At 40.4% G+C, this 17982-nt stretch overlaps 1 long non-coding RNA gene across 1 annotated transcript; it reads right to left on the reverse strand.

The window, feature by feature from the left end:
- Positions 1–4277: 4277 nt before the first annotated feature.
- Positions 4278–12207, reverse strand: LOC139828219 (uncharacterized). Its single transcript, XR_011739594.1, has 4 exons — positions 12016–12207; positions 10936–11015; positions 9072–9188; positions 4278–4462 (listed from the first exon to the last, which is right to left on the reverse strand). It is a non-coding gene; the product is annotated as an uncharacterized lncRNA (long non-coding RNA).
- Between the last annotated feature and the right edge of the window lie 5775 nt (positions 12208–17982).

A 17982-nucleotide genomic window follows, 5' to 3' on the forward strand; every position in this document is an offset into this window, starting at 1 on the left:
AGCTTAGGACACAAACATGGAGAGTGGCAATGTCAAAAGCTCAGGCAGCAATGGTGAAATTGCCTAGGCTGGAGCAAAATGGATACAGTTAAACAGTTCAGAAAAGCTGGATCTCTAATCAAAAAGGAATTTGCCAGTTAATACTTACAAATCAATGTGTTTCATCTTATACTGCACACTGAATTTTTGCTTTACATGTTACCCACAAAGAGTTAAGCAGCCAAAGCATTAGAGGGGGAAAATGACAGAACAAAAGCAAATCAGGTAACAGGATCCAGCAGAGCTCAGGATAACCTCTCAGCAATGTAAATATGTGGCAGGGCCAGGGGCAAACGCACAGCTTCCAAGACAACTGCCAGTGGAGGCTGCCAAGAAGGCAGATGTTACTGCTACCAGAGAAAAATATTTTCCTAAAGTTGCCCTCTGGCTCCTCTGACTGCCACGGTGAGAGCAGGAGGTGAAGTGGTCCAAGAGAGCTTGTCACCAGCACCCTCCTGCTTTGAGACCAAGTCCACCGCCTCCCTGCGCCGTCTGGCAGTGGAAAAGAGGCTGTTCTCTGAGGTGCCAAATGTTAATGCTTCAAGAGGAAAAAACAGGGCTATAATTAGTTATTTACAAATCCTGCACTTGAATGAAACAAAGCTGGTTCAGTGTTGCAATAAAAACAGGGTAAAACAAGTAGGATTAGGTGGCTTACAAGTGAGGACAGATTATTTTAACTTTAAGGAATCATAAATGAAAACCATGGTTGTGCATAAGACCCAGGGGAGATTTCAGGGTTGATATATTTTAGATAGTTTTCTTTATGAGATATATATTTTTGGGTAATATATTTAGGTTATACACTACACATTTAAATTATGAAGGGATTTATTTTTAACTGAGTTTGACACTGGTTATGGAACAATCTACTGTATGTTTTTATTGGAAACACGGAAAGAGTGAGTTCAATGTAACATAGGTCAAGTCAGTACAACACTTAGTGATCTTGACAATTTCCTGGAATACTGAATAACACTTTTTATTAACCCCTAATGTGAAGCCTGTAGTCTAGACACATCATAAAATTCCAAGAATATTTCTACCATCTCCATTACAGTTGCTATTGTTTTCCAGGGAAATTCTATATGGGTGCTTTTGCTGTACTGTTGAATTTGGAATGGTAGACGAAAAGCACTAAATTAATGACAAGTCAAGAAAATTACAGATACATTTTTAGTGGCATCAGATCCTAGAGCTAGGTAACCCTGTGACACTGGCATGAGCCCAAATACTTCTGGGCCAGTCCAGCAATTTCAGTTGCATGTAAGCCTGTAGAGAAAAGATTCATTTTCTAGCCAATGATATGAAAAACCTTTGCTAAAAGATAAAGGCAGAAGATAGTGCACAGACATGCCTACCCTGACATTATTGGACCTAAGCAAAGGAGAGCAACACCAGAAGCTACTTGATAGATGCAGCACACATCAGTGGGACAAGACAAAGCTTCCTTTCAGCAAGCACGCTTTCCAAACCCCTTATTTTTGCTCCTCTGCAGAACAAAACCCAATTTATTGACAGTCTTGAAGTCTGGCATGCAAGCTTGGGCTTGTAAGACTAGGTGAGTTTTCACCATTGCCCCAAGAAGGTCCTGACTGTTCCTTCCTATTCAGTGTAATGTCCTTTAGTCCTAGATTAACTATCAGGTTTGTGGCAGTTTCTACTACCTACATCCTACGCACACTCAAATGGATAGTTCAGATGCAAGGTAAAGCAAGATGTTGGTGGAATGCAGACTCCTGATGCTGTCTCTGTTAATGGTGGCTCAGCTGCAGCGACCTGCTCATGCCACCAGTGTCCTGCCTTGGTAAGAACTGCAGGTTTAACATTAGTTCATAATAAGACATCGGGTGAAATGAACAACAGAAAAATCTAGTGTTGGAGTCACAACTTTGTTTACTCACATGTTGCTCTTCCTACGTTTCAGGATCAGTGAATTCCCTGCAAAAAGGGGAAATTACTCTGTTTGAGATGCAGGATGTTAGGATGCTTCCAGTAACAACAATTGTTTATCGTGCTGCTGCAAACCAAAACCTCCACAGAGCAAGAGCCTCCCTGCGTGGCATTCACATCAATCACTCTGCAACTGCTGCTGCTGAATGTTGGCTGGATACTACCAATCCAGGCTGTCAGTTGCAATTAGATAGTAAAGCAGGGACACTGTACCAGAGGGAATAGAGTGTGTTTGAGGGAAGGACCCCAAACAAGTCGCTGTTTGTACAACAGAAACTGCTGACAGCCATGCAGTAGCTGCTGGCATGCCTACAGACATGCACACACACACCGTGTGCCACCTATGGGAATTCCTAACGCACATCCAAACGTCAGCACTTCTTATACCAAAGATTTCACAAGGCACCGCTCCTTAGGCACACTGAGCTTCAGTCATCTACATGGTTTGATTGCTGTTTCACTGGGGTGTCCTTTTACTCATGTAAGCACAGAGTGTTGGTGCAGAAAACCAGACAAGTGACACAGGCCTTTCTCATCAATACTGTGCCATTTCTATCTTGCATCACCTCGCTGTATTTGTCCTACTCATTACACTTTGATCTCAACCTACAGGTATATTAAAAGAAGTTGTTCTGAGTGCTCCGCTTCCTACAGCAAAGCAGCACGTTACAGCTGTATGTTAAGAGGAGGTCTGTAGGACTGCCTGTGTTTTAATTCCACAGCAAGAAATACGGAGCACTGTAAATGTCTATTATGATCAGTCCATAAACCACAGTAGAAAGCAAAACAGATAACGGGAGGAATAGCTCCAAAAGAAAATATAATAAAAAGGAAGCACATGGACGTGGAAGAGACATAAGGATATTTATCTTTCATAAATATTTAATCTTGATTAGCTTTTAATCTAAAGGAAAAAACTAAATAAAATATGCCAGATTATTATCATTGCTTTGAAGTATTAACAAGGCCTGAATAAATTATAATTTATGTATTTTAGGGACCTGCCACAGTAAGTGATATTGGTTTTAATTTCAATTAAGAAACATAGTTTTATTTTACAATGTTTATAATTCCAGATAAAAAGTACAGCATGGAATAATTGATTGAATATGCTTAATCAATTCATTCAACTCATGCTGTGAAAATGGGAGCTTATTATTGGAGTATGGTTTTATTTAAAATCCAACACTATAGTAACTCACAAACTCCGTAAAATTGTTTTTTCACTTTGCAAATTCATTTGAAATGTTCTGCAGCAGTGTCCTGCTTTTCCTATAGAAGACCTTCCTATGAGTCCCACAAAGCTTGGATTTGCAGTTCAGCCTCCCCCCAAGTCCTGCATATGTCTTTGGATACAGAACTCAGACACTGAAGCTGAGAGAGGCACTGGCCTAGAGAAGGTGGGCCTGGGGTGCACCTCAGGATTTCTGTTTCTTTCTTTACGTGAACCTCCCTCTCTGTTCACATCACTGATCCTCCCAGCGACAGCTCTCACTCTTCCCAAGAGCTTCTTGCTGGCTTTCCATTCCTTTTGTACCACTCAGATTCCCACACCCCAATTCAGGCTGCATATTTCTGCTTCCATTTTACTTTCTTCGTATCACAAACGAAACTCACAATTCAATTTTACCCAGTGCATCACAATATTGTCTGAATGTTTCAAAGCAGCAAAGTGATCACAAATGTCAAAACAGGAAAGCGACACTGGGCCTGGTCAGACCAGGCTGAAGAAACCCCAGCCAAAAGCAAGACAAGGTCACCAGTGAGCTCCCTATGTCTTGGCTTACAATGGTCAGCTATACAGACCCAACTAATCAACAATTCCTACCAAACATTGTTTTCAGGAGGAAAATAGGAAACATCTAAGAATTTTAGTTCAAGAACAGCGCGTAAATATTAACAGTAGAATCTAAACAGAGGAGTGGCATCAGGGTTAGGATTAAATTATTTTAAGACAGACTTTTTTACTCCAACAACACACTTACAAATTTTCAACATAACCAGGAAAACAACACTTGCTAGAAAAAAGTAAAGGGAACAAAAATTTTCTTTTTTTTTTTTTCCTTCCCCTATGTTGTTTTTTGTTGGGTTTTTTTTTTGTCTGCATGGTTTTGATTTTTTGTTGATTTTTGGGTTTTATATATCAAACTTTGACTAAAGTTTACCCCTTGGGCATCCTGCAAGGAAAAAAGAAAAACTAAGAAGAAAACCCACTGCACTTTCTAAGGTGACAGATTTAAGACATCTTTCCTTGTCAGGAAAACTGGCCGGTACCTCACCTGGTGTGTCAAGGTCCTGGAGAAGTCTGGCGGAGAAGCAACTACAGTGTCTCCGTAACATTTTGTTCAGGATGGAGCAATGACTCCAAGCAGACAACAGGGGCTCTGGTGGAGATGCTGCAGGCGAGTGTTGCAAAGCCCAGCTGCTCCGTGAGTGATGGTGCAGGACACTGGTGTCAGGGCCTGCCAGCCTGGGAACAGATAGAGGAGGTGGATTGGGTGAAATTATCTGCTGCTCTAGAATTGTGTTCCCCCATTTATACACTTGAAAGTAACTAATAATGCAGAATCATCGTTCATTTATTCAGTGTGGGAATTGCAAAGAAAATAGTAGAATTTTAGTAACAGATATTTTCAAATATTTAGACTATAATTGATTTATTAAAGGATCACTGTACTGATGCTACAAGCTTCACCCCAATTTACCTCTCACCCGACTTGTTAAATTCACATTTTGGCACTGTTTGGAGGTTGATTTCATGTGAACAACTACACACAGAACTAATATACACAAAACAAGAAAAAAGGTCCAGAAAGGAAGTGATCACTTCAGAATGATAAAATCGAGGCCAAGGACACTAGAAAAAGCCTGTTTTCTTCCTGGTAGTTACTTTGTAGTTGTTCTGCTTTATTTTAAGGCTTTCTCATGAAAGCCGTAAGTAAGACAATACAAACTAATGTAGTCAGGAATAAAATGATAATTTGTTTGTAGTTTAAAGAATTATTTTCGAAAAAAGTTTACGTACAGACATACTTGATGTGTTCCAGAAGACAGATGAAAGAGCATGAAGTCTCATCCCATATTTTCTTTTAAAAAAAGAAATTTAAAAAATCATCTGTTCTATTTCAATAGGTCTGCTAGTCATGGGATATTTGAGGCTCAGGTCTGTAGTGCAGCCTGTATAAGAGATGCCTCCTTGGAGACCCAGAGCAGATAACCCAGGAATCCCTAATTCCCTTCAAGTAACAAACTCCCCTGTGATCCTGGAAAATCCCCAGGATGTGCTGCCTCTGTCTCCCCACCTGTAACACACAGCCAAGACCCTCCTACATCCCGCACTGTTCCAGCAACAGGATTAATTGTCACAATAACATTTAAAACCCGTAAGAAACATGAGAAATAGTTGATGAGCGCCATCAGGATGTGAGGCGTTCCTGGTGCCTCCACCCCGCAGGGAGACGGGCTGCCCGGAGAGCACCCGGCCTCCTCTGGTGGACAGCCTTCCGATGGGATTTGCCAGGCAGCTTGTGTGCACATCTCCGGGCGCTCGCAAATAGAGTCTGGCTTTGGGGAGGGTATTTTATTGACAGACTCCCTCATCCCAAGGTACTAAAGAAGGAAAGAGAAAGAACCAAAGAATGAGGCAAGCTCTCCTGGGAAGAAACACAAATGAAGACAAATTCCCTCTTTTCGTTTCAAAGGACTTTTCTTCAAGATATTTTATATAATTTCAATCAAATGTAAGCAGAGATTTCAGCATATTTTTTCTGAGAGTATTGGTCTAACAACCCTCTCGGTCTCTCTCCCCTCTCTCATTTCCCCAAACACATGATGTGCAGTCGTCGGCGTGCTAAGTTAAGTGTTCCTCCCTTAGGTCATTATTTCCACGCTTTAATTGTTCTTTCAGCCTTCTGTAGTATTATTGTTATCCAGATTGTGTTGGTGTTGCTTTCCAAACACAGATGAGTAACAGTTCCTGCCCTTAAGAGTGTATTTTCTTGAAATAAACCTTTCAAATTCTCCACTCAAGACAAAACACACCAATTATGGCTGTAACAGTCTTCAAAGCTTTTTCAAACTCTCTGAATTCTTGTTTCTGACACAAAGCCAAATACACATCTTTTATTAACATAAAACTAAGTGAGGCTTTTTCCAAGAAGCCGAGCTTGCATTATGAAGCTGATCTTAAGGATCTGAACTTTCACAGAAATAAAATATTGAGGTTTAGACCTTTGTCATGCCTCATTCCCGTAGGTACCACATACCTCAGAAATTAAAAAGGATCTCTGTGCCCAGCCCAGACTGGTTGATGAGCAGCACTTATATAGCACATGTATGATGGGTACAACCAGCAAGACATTGCTGATGGAAATCTCCCTCCTTTTACAGGCTGAGCTATTAAAAGGTAGTTACCAGATCTATTATACAGATAAGTTAGAATGGAAAAATTAAAAGGCAAGGCTTTATGAGAAGCCACACAAAGCCACAAGAGAAATGCAAACAAAGTAATTCATTCCAAATAGAGCAAAGAGAGTAGCTGAAAATGACTCAGGGTAGTCAATTCACTTTGTTATACAGCAGTTTATTTCTATAGCACATTCACCTAACATGGTTTATTTGGTTTCTGATCACTCTAATGCACTGTAAACTCCACCAGCTAATAAAGTCAAGAGAGCACTTTTCTGCAAGAGCTAGGAGGGAGAAAGACTGCATGGAGTTATTAAAAAGAAAAAAAAAATGGCATCCCAGCTAGAACTGTACTTAGGAGAATGATCACCTGCAAATATAGAACTTAGTTTAGGAATGGGTCTCATTCTATATGTGCTGCTGAGGATCTGAGCACAGAGATGTGCTTGGTGATATCAACACACTGTAAAATGTCTCTCTTGAGCACACTGATCTTTGATTATTACATGTAGGTTTGTGGTCACTGATGATCCTGTTTTGTTTTGCTACTGTGTAATTTCTTCTAAGCTACACTAAAAAAAAAAAGCCTACTTGTGTCATGGGAGAACGTTTTCACAGCACTTGATGTTCAGAAAGTTTTACTGCTGAGCTTTCGGAGGCACTTAGCTCACCATGCGGATACTCAGTGTATTGGGTCGCTGAACTGTAATAAAATACATCATTAAGCGAAACATTTGATGGAGGCACTTGGCTCATTGGGTCAGTGGTTATAGTTATAAGGAACTCCTTGTGAAGCTAATAGATAAAAAAATGAGCTCTTTTGATTTCTGAGACCAGCCTCTCTTTTTAAAGAGGAATACATGGCAGTTTCTAGTAATACACATAGTAACTTAATATATTTTCAGAAAGACCACACACTGCCACTAACAAAGCTGCAACAATACTGAGATCATTGATATGTACAACTAGCACTGACATCAACCAATTTAACTTATAAAACTTGCTGGGTGACCACATTGTATTATTATAATGAAAGTGCTGAGAGTTTCACTAACTGTTACAAATTCACTCTCCAAATCCACTGCAATGTTGAAGTGGAGCCAAACAAATACATTGAAACATACCAGTTACACAATTTATTTCCAAAAGTGAGACAATATCCCCTATAAAGTTAACAGAAGTTTGTGGATCTCTCTCTTCCCATAACCTTTGTCCTATTCACTCATCACCTATCTGCACCACAAACCCTCAAACCTAGCTCAGGTCTAACTCAGTGGAAAACATCATCACTTTGGTTTGATTTTCATGCTTAGAATTTGGTAATAACTGGCCAATGAGCAAGCCCAGTGCAGCTGGTGCCTAGCTATTTCACTACTGCCAGTATATCCAAGTAAGTCAGAGAGGCCATCAGCCTCTTCAACCTGGCCGACCTTCTCTCTTGAAAACCACACAGGAAACATTTCAGCTGGCTCTTTAGAAATGTGAAGCTGGGAAACCAGAGTGAAAGGCGATGGATTGTTTTGCAATATTAAAGCAAATGTGTTGACAATATAGTAAGTAAATCCAGCCATAGGAGAAGATACAGGGTCCTGGAACACAACTTTCCTCGGAGAAAGGAGACTAATCTGGAAATATATCCCTAAGAAAATTCTGCATTGGATCTCCTAGTTCAACTACAGATAAGACTGAGCCACCTTTTTTGTTTGACATTATCAGGGGTTTCCCGATGATCTGAGCTGTGAGTGACAGAGCAAACTATAGAACTCCCAGGGAGGGTCCCCACCTGCTTCACATCCATGGCTTCTTCAGAGAGGAATCTCAGTTTCAGAGGGACAATTGACATTTTCAAATACACAAGTAAGGACTGGATTGACCTGCTATTGGTAGCATATAATTTAGTAAAGGGTAAAAATCACAACATAGTTCTTACAGCTCTTTCCTTTTTTTCTTCAAAATAGTCAACGTCAAACAGTAAGAACAAGTACACTCGCACTCCAGTTCTGGATGATGCAGCTCATAGTACATTATGGGTGAAGCAGCAACATGTAATGTCAAACCATTTCCAAGAGTTTTTTTCTATCATCTTTCCTTTAAGAAAAAACTATCGTTTGTTTATCATTATAAAAAACTATCAAAATTTCATCCATTTTGCAGGAAGCTGTATGTTTATCACTAGCATGACAAAGCCCTGACCTGGCTGAGTACCTACCTGCTACCACAACAGGCGTTTGAAAAAAGTTTAATGTTTCATAAAATAATAGCAAGCAAGAGATGGCACTACTCTCGCACTTCTCTGCTACTATCCATATGAAACAATTCAGTTGCTTTGTTACCTCTCAGATTTTCAGGTTCTGCTACTTTCATTCTTATGCCACCTTCTGCCTCAGTTTTAATCAGAAAAAAAAATATAATAATCACCAAACAAAACCCACAGTTTTCTGAGAATCCATTCACCCATCTGCCTGAAGTTTGGTGTCATGTCACTAAACTGTCATTAAAATTATTGCCTCTAATAGCAGGTTATAAATGACTCTCCAGTCAGAGACTACAGCTCCTTGCATAGATTACACTGTTATCTTCGAGGAACACAAGCATTGTTTCTTAAACAATTCATTTGCTACTTATGATATCTAAATTCCACAAATAATGCAAATTAAAAGGGGGAAACCCACCTAGGATCTTTAATCAGCACATTTCTGGAAGAAGGGGATTGAGGTTCTACTACTGGTCTCATCCTGCTGTATCACCAATCACAAATGGCTTTCACAGCCCTTTTGTATACAGCCACCCTGAAAGAAACAGGATCAATCAGTCAAAGCAAGCTTTCTGGATCAGAAGGGACATTTAAAGAAGGTCTAGGGCACCACTGAGAGGACGCCAAGTTCTCACATCATACAGGCTGCTGTCTCAGTCCCAGAAGCAGTTGCTTGATATCAGTCAACATCAAGCTCTGAAGCAGGAACGAGACATGCAGCAGTAGACCCTCTAGGGCATGCAGAGACTAGCAAGGCAACATCTGCTAACTCTAGGAACTGTTTCTTGTCACAAAATATGCTAAACTGTTGAATTGCCAGTGACCTATCACAGCTATTGCTGCTACACTACTTGAAATGCTTTCAAAAGCCATCACCAGACACAGAAGCCACCATGAGTGAAGATGATGTTGGAAAAGGTTTGAGGTTTGCTTGTATTTTTGATCTCACTTCTGTACCAGTAACAGTGTGACAAACTTAGCAGCAAAAACCTTTCCTAGGACTTTCACCCAATGAAACGTTCCTCCAGCATTGCACAGCTTAGCAGAAAACACCTATAGTTTCCCAAACTAAATACAAACAAGCCTGTGTCTCTGCTACTAGGAAACCTACAGATAAATTCCCTTTCTGCCCAAGGGAGAAGGGCGTGAGGTCCATGTGCTGGCCAGAGCCCAGTCCTATTCCTGAGGCTGGAGCACATCACTGGAATCCCAATGTCAGAAATATCAAGAGAGTCACAGATGAAAAATATTAAAAGTAGATCTTAAATACAACTTCGTTCATATTTTTTCTAGAGGTACTACTTCTCACAACCAGCTTCCCTAGATTTTCTTCAAGTTCTCCATCTAGGCTTTCATAAGTAAGGTTAAAATGTTACACTAAATCAAGGTCATACCAGCACTATTAAAGGTCAGCAATACGACTTTCTAATATCAGCTTTCATGCTGCGAAACACTGTTGTGTGGGCCTGAAAAGCATCTAAACCTATATATTATACACAGATCTGTTTTAACATCCTTGGTTGATAATGCAAACTATAACTGCTGCTTATTATGAGAGATGCCTGGAATACCCACTAACATCAATTTCCAGTAATTATAAGCAAGAGTGGTGACAGGATGAGGACTGGCAATAACTATTACAGAGATTATCAGAATACCACCCCACCCCCAAATCAAACAAACAAACAAACCACAAACACAAAAAAAACCCAAACAAAAAAACCCACAAAACCACCAAGACACCAAGTCTGCTAAGCATTGTGAATGCATGATAACATCATAACATAGTAGCTGCCAAGTCCACGTACCAGCGTCTTCCATGGATTCTGTTTGAGGGTTGCTGCAGGTGCCATCTCGGCTGTTGGACTTTGCGCAGTCAATTGAAAACTGTCCAGTAATAAGAATCTGTCAGGTAGGCTGGGTCAGCATTTCTGCAGTCACTGTGCACTAATTAGTGAAGACCTCCTGAAAATCCAATACTTGATATGGTCTTAACTCTGGGTATTTGAGGATTTTGTCATCTGTTTGTGCTTTCCAAATGGCAGGGAGGAAGATGGGGGCCATTGAGGGGAGGTTTGAGCACCCTCCATTTCCTCCCCACTTCTAACAATGTCAATGCCATCTAGTGGTCAAGATACCGTGATGTAAAAAAGTGGGTAAAGTTACACAAATATTGCTTGGGTTGGAACCTGAGAAATGCAACTTTTTACACTGGATGCTTTATGCCTCTTATCATAAAGAGCAAAAGAGCAAATTATACTTGAAAAGTTGTTTTTCAATACCTGGAAATGTTCCTGAACTTTCCTCCCAATGGATTCAGCAAAGAACGGCATCTTACATCTGCCTCTTCATTCTTCTGTTTCTGAACATGGCAGAGGAAAAAAAAAAAAAAGAATTAATAATCTAATAATCGGGAAACCTTACACCCAGATCTATCAATGGCAAAAAAGTCTAACTAGATTAAACACCAATATTTAAATTTAGCAAATATGTACCATTGCAAGACAAAAGCATTTCTGAGTTGGATTTTCAACAAAGCCAGGCAATAAATAATACAGTCCATTCAAGAACATACATGCAGTCAACAACATCCATAACATCCACTACATTACAGTGCATTTAAAGACGGCAAGAAATAGAAAGCTCATAAACTCATACTTAACACCTAAAGCCTTTTTGTTATTAATAGAAAACAAGGAGATGAGTAATTAACAGCATTGTCATCAGTATTTATCATTATTAGTATTTAACGTTCCAGTATAAGTTGGGGAATGACCCATTAGAGAGCACTGTAGGGGAAAGGGACCTGGGGGTCCTGGTGCACAGCAGGATGACCATGAGCCAGCACTGTGCCCTTGTGGCCAGGAAGGCCAATGGCATCCCCGGGGTGTATTAGAAGGGGGGTGCTTAGTAGGTCGAGAGAGGTTCTCCTTCCCCTCTACTCTGCCCTGGTGAGACCCCATCTGGAATATTGTGTCCAGTTCTGGGCCCCTCAGTTCAAGAAGGACAGGGAGCTGCTGGAGAGAGTCTAGTGCAGGGCAGCCAAGATGATCAAGGGAGTGGAGCATCTCCCTTATGAGGAAAGGCTGAGGGAGCTGGGTCTCTTTAGCTTGGAGAAGAGGAGACTGAGGGGTGACCTAATTAATGTTTATAAATATGTAAAGGATGGGTGTCACGAGGATGGAGCCAGGCTCTTCTTGGTGACAACCAATGGTAAGACAAGGGGTAATGGGCATAAACTGGAACACAAAAGGTTCCACTTAAATTTGAGAAGAAACTTCTCAGTAAGGGTAACAGAGCACTGGAACAGGCTGTCCAGGGAGGTTGTGGAGTCTCCTTCTCTGCAGATATTCAAAATCCACCTGGACACATTCCTGTGTAGCCTCATCTAGGTGTTCCTGCTCTGGCAGAGGGATTGGACTAGATGATCTTTCGAGGTCCCTTCCAATCCATAACATTCTGTGATTCTGTAACATGTTTTGTAACACCTTTTGTTACCCTCATCCAGTTCTGGGTGAGGGTGATTTTTCAGTTTGCTTCCAAATGTTTTTCCAAAGCATGTTCGAAACTGGATACATCTGGAAATGTGGTAAAAACAAACCTTGTTGAAAGACAGTCACACTTAGCAGAACCTATCCTGCTTTGCTTTCTGAAACCAGAAATGGCTAACATACCTGCACAACAAAAAAAAAAAAAAAAAAATTAACAAATGAAAGCCAAGGCAAAAGAGCTTTTATGTCTGCATGAAATCTGTTCAATCTAATTTTCCCAAAAAATATGACAGCAAATTGCAAGGTGAAAGGCAAATTGCAAAAAGTACTCTGGAAAAAAAAATCACGTCAAGACATTTTGGAAAAATGCTGAATTTGTTCATGTATTATAGCACATATCAGTTATTCTTTGAAATGGAATGAAAATTTGCCATTGTCTCCAACAAAGGCAGTTTCTCCTCCCCTCCCCACATTTTCTGTAAACTCAGACAGATTTTACAAGCCCATAGCTCCAACTTCAGTTTTAGTCACACCTCACTCAGCTGTCCCTTTAGAAGCCCCTGGTTTTCAGATCTTCCTAACTTGTTCTTGCACATGCAAGATTTTTTTAAAATTTCACTGCAGTTTTAGTTATAGAAACACTACTTCATATACGCAGATGCTTGTGTGTTAACCCAACCCGTTGGCAATGTTTTGAGTTATGCATCATAAGAGCAATGGCACCTTAACGATGTATTACATTAATACATCATCAAAGCTATGACACTCTTCTGATATATTAGTTTAATACATCATAGCAGTGCGGTATCTTGGACAATGCATTACTCCAGAACACAGCAACAGCCAGAAAGCTCTGAGTTCAAGTTTTGTAGTTTTTTCAACTTACCTATCTTATATGAGTTTGGGTTGTTTGGTTTGGGGGTTTTGGTTGGTTGTTTGGTTTTTAATTTCTCAGAAATAACAGTGTTGACTTGGGACAGAAAGGTGTAGTTATCTACTGGTAAATATCAATATTCCCAAGGAGCTATTTCACAGTCCACTACCTAATACACCCTAATCATCAGTGCGGATGCTTGTGTCAAGGTACACAGAGGGGAGTGTTGATGCCTCCCTGCCTTCTGCCCTGCGCTCAGTGCCAGGGAGGTGAACTCATCATCCGCTCTGCAGTCACAACCAAACCTCCACACAACCAGCTCTTCCTCAAAATAGCCAGCAGAGACTCAGTAATAACAAAGGGTTCTTAAAGACAACCTTCCTCAAAAAGAGTTGCTGGGGAAGATACTGAAATTATTTCAAAAAAAATCCCTAATTTTAAACACTCTGCTCATGTGTGCAGTGACGTACCAAGAAACCCACCAAAACAGTGAGCTGCATACTCATCATATTACTCATGCACCCAGCACTGCCCAGCAGCCTCTCTCCTCATCTGGCAATCTATGGAGAACCTTAATGAAATGAAAATTTCATCTTTTTAGTTACCCATTTCACAACACAGACCATACTAGTGAGTTATATGTTAAATTACTAACAGATTATTTGCAGAAAGCCAAGGGGGAAAAAAATGTCTTATAATGAAAGGTCTTCCACCCTGTTTCAATTCCTTTAAGAAAAACTTAAACAGATTATCTTCATCACATGACTTGCCACAATATTATGAGATTTTAGTCATTGCAGGCAGTAACACCAATTACCTGGTAATACAGGCAATGTTTGTACAAATAAATCACTCTAATTTCTCTGATATAAAAGAATTGCGTTCCACTGTCCCCACAGAATACATAGATGTTTCCTTGCATGATTACCAAAAGCACGCCCAAGACAGTCTGACCAGTGAGTGTGTATGTCTACAAAGTAAATCAGATTATATATACATGCGTATTTCGGAAAGAGTATTTTGCAAACGTGCAAAGGTCAAAACCAGAATAACAAGCTGGAACATAACAGAAGAGAAAGTACAAAAGTTAAAATTAAGTACCTGCAGCAAAATACAGAAGGGAGAAAACAAAATTATCACCTGGAAACAAACAGAAAACAAATTTAAAAAAAAAAAATCCTCACCAATAAAAACAAACTGATGGAAAATTAGAATAAAGTGCCTTCCTCAAAAATCTTTCAGAAAAACTACACCCAGGTAACAACAACGGAAAATTTCAGACCCACGATTCTCTGTTGTGGTTACTCGTCCAGCATAAACAAAAACAGAAAGTAGAGCATGGACAGGGAGCTCTTAGAAGCATCAGTAATCGTGAACATTCTATCTGAAACTCCTTCTTTCAGATAAGGTCTTATGACCTTTCAGGTATTTTGATATTTGCTTGCCTCTATTTTGAGGGACAAACAAATGCCTTTTTAATCTTTCTCCTAACGGACCTTGAGAGGCACCAAGGCTGTCACAGGAGGCAGTGCAGCAGAAGTCCATGAGCTCTTCTCTCCCAGGCTCAAAGACTGCTGGCAAAACAGAAGCACAAGGGTTGAACAAGTAAAGGTGCCCATCACTCCATGAACTAGAGCCCCACACCCTGACAAGCAACCAACTGTGCAAATTACATGGTAAAAGGGAAATCCAAATTAATGAAAGCCACTTGGTTGTCCTTTGTGACTACAGAGCTGAAATATTAAAAGCTTGATCCAAAATTATTTTTATGGTCACAATGTAAATCTTTCCTCCTATTATTTATTCATAAACTATTCATTAATTTCACTTAAAGCACTTCAAACACAATTATGCAGGTGCTTCAATTATTGCAGAAAACAATAGCAACATATACAAAGCCTTCAGCTGCATTCCTTTTCCTCAGCCCCACGCTTGCTGGGCTCCTTTTCTGGCACCAGCAAAGTTAGCTTAGACACAAGCTCTCCATATTCAAAGGTTTGCCCATTTCCCAGTGGCACAGCTCTTCCCAGAGAGAAAACAAGAACACATTTAATTTTAAAGCACTTGGCTGAAGTTCCAACAAGAATCCCCAGGGTTGAGCCAAACTCTCTCCCTCAGGGACCTTTCCCCAAACCTACTCAACACTGTGTTGTGTCTGAGGGAACAGGTTACTTTCACTGCAGAAGACAGAGCCTATTTCTATGTATGCACCTCACCGCTGCCCCATAAACTCCAGGGTCTTTTTGCTCTCCTTCTCTGTGCTCCTGCAGTGCCTGCTGCTGAGAAGCGTCTGCATTTGGTGCACAGGTCACTGCCACTCGACAGCTCTCCCTGGTCCTTCCCACCACCTGTGTGGAGTGTGCTGATGGTGCTGGGATCTTTTGCAGCCTCTACGGGTGTCCTTCATCCTTGCTCAGGGAAGTGGAAGTTACGCTGGGCTACGAAGCCACTGTGAAAATGGTAAGAGCCTGACATTGTTAGTGTTGACAGTCCTCAACTCGATGGTTCCTGAAGTGTTTCTGCCTTCAGACTGCCTTGTGGAATTTGGTGCCGTGTGCTGGCATTAGCGTCCACCTCCATGGGCAGGTGAGCAGACCTGAGACAACGCAAGGGGAACAAGAATTGTTGAGGAGGGAAGGGGAAAGCAAGAGGGACGAGGCAGGGAGGGCAGGGAAGACGAGCAGGAGACAAGGATATAATGCAGAGACCTCAGACAAAATGCAGTGCTTAGAGTTTCCTGAGTGCTTGGAGTTCACTTTGCCTCCCTTGGATGAGTCTGGTTGAAGACAAAAACACTCAACCCCTATAAAGAAATTCATTTATACATAAATTAGCTGATTTTGTAACTTGTTTTTTCTGTTCTTAATTCTAAGATTCCCTACATTAATATTTTTCAATGGTCTACTGTAACCTGTAAGAGACACTATTTTCTCTGACTAAAAACCCCTCACTTCCTATTGTTTGCATGCAGGAAAAAGTATGCAATTACTAAGCTACAGTTAAGTTACTCTCTATTAAATTATACTTGTACACATTATAATAATTTACTGGCAAATGCAAGTCTGGATTCAATTTTTATTTCCCTTCATTTGAAGGCATTAATATTCTTCTGTTTGTTAGGTACACAGCATTCTGTCTTTTCCCACAGCACTGAATTGTTCAGAAGCACAAAACTTAAGTAGTCATAGCATTACTGGGTAGGGGGGGATAAATACTACTCGGACACTTGTGAAAATCACAAGTCTTTGTAGAGAAAGAAAAAAACAATACACATCAGAAGAGTAAGAGATTAATGAGAAAACAGAGCCAAGAAAACAGAAATGGATGCCCCATTTTCAAAGGGAAGGAATGGCCTCATAAAAATATCTTTGCTGATGTGTAAAATCAATGGTCATATAACAGTCCTGGGAAGAGAAAAAAAAAAAAAAAAAGCTATTCTATATAGTCCCTTTCTCCTGCAGGTCTGAAAAATATTTCACCTAGGTGAATCTCCACTTTACAGATATGGGGAGGCAAAGGGGACAAGACCTATTCAACCTGAGTGACTTTGGGGTTAGCCACAGAGTAAGTTTGGATGTGCAGAATAGAAATGGAAAATAAACTACTATGTTGTCCAGTAGCTTACTGGTCTGCATTTCACATACATCGCAGTGCTAGGTGACCCACAGGACCCTGCCCTTCCAAGTGAGAGCAGAGTTGGAGCAAAGGCAGGAGGCAGCAGCCCAGACATGTGCTGTGCACCCACCAGTGGGCAACAGAGTCTCGTCCTCCATACCCCTTTCCTGGGTCCATCTGCAGCTCAGAAGATGCTTTTTGCTTGGTGAGCCACCTGGGCTTGCTGACGTAGCTAAAATATCAGGGTGATGACTTATGTCACCTGCTAATCAGCTCCAGGCCCTACTCCTTACACAAATAAACTCTACCAGAATAAATATTAATGGAAAAATCAAGACATACATGTGTGAAGGGAATGAGGAAATGTGGAACAGATCAGATGCTGAAGTACTGACAAGTTACAGTGTCCTAGTAGCAACAGGTATTGCCCAAAGATCTAGAGCCTGAAATACATTCTGGATAAATAAAAATTATATTTAAACATTTTTATTATAAGATACTAATTATAAAATACCAGCACATAACCCATTGCTGGACTGATTTTCAGAAGGTACTGACAGCAAAGATTACAGAAAGAATAACCATTTCATTTGAAAAACTATAATTCAAAACATTATTGCCCCCTTAAAAAAATATATTGTACAATATGCAGAACCCACAAATTCAACAGGTGAATGGAACAATTTCAATTTAGTTTTTAGAGTAAAAGATGACCTACAAATAAAACCTAAACATTAACCCAAGCACAGAAATAAGTTTTCCACACCAAGGATGAGACCAGAAATAACCTCTGGCAAAGGGGGAATTTATAGCTCCTGCAGAATCCTCTCACAGTTTTGGGTCCATAGTTGACAGTTTGAGTGCACCACTCTGGGACACAGCTGTTGCATTGAGGCAGTGCATAAAGCAAATGGAGAATTGCCTGCTTTTTCATTCATAGGACAGCAGTGAAGATGATAAGAGAAGAACCTTTAAAAACTGTGTGCCGTACCAGAAAATGCACAATTCTTACTGGTGACCCTCTGGGACACTTCAGCACATTAAGGAATATTCAGGTGTCTTTGGTGTCAACAGCAAACATTGAACTAGCTAGAGGACTTTATTGGAGCTATAAAGAATGTTTTCCAGAGGGTTTTAGATTTATGCACTGAATTCTCCTCTCTCACACTGTCCAGCTACAAGGGAGTACGAAGCTCATTTTTCAGTGTTAGACCTGTATGGAAGTTGGCCAAAACTTATCAATGTTCTCAGTAAACTATGTTTTGTGATTTTGAATTAGAAAGAAAATTCTACACCTTTTCATTAAGTCAACTACATAGTACACATGACAAAAATATTAGCTATATTAA

The sequence above is a fragment of the Patagioenas fasciata genome, chromosome 6 (assembly GCF_037038585.1).
Source record: "Patagioenas fasciata isolate bPatFas1 chromosome 6, bPatFas1.hap1, whole genome shotgun sequence".
Classification (NCBI taxonomy): Eukaryota; Metazoa; Chordata; class Aves; order Columbiformes; family Columbidae; genus Patagioenas; species Patagioenas fasciata.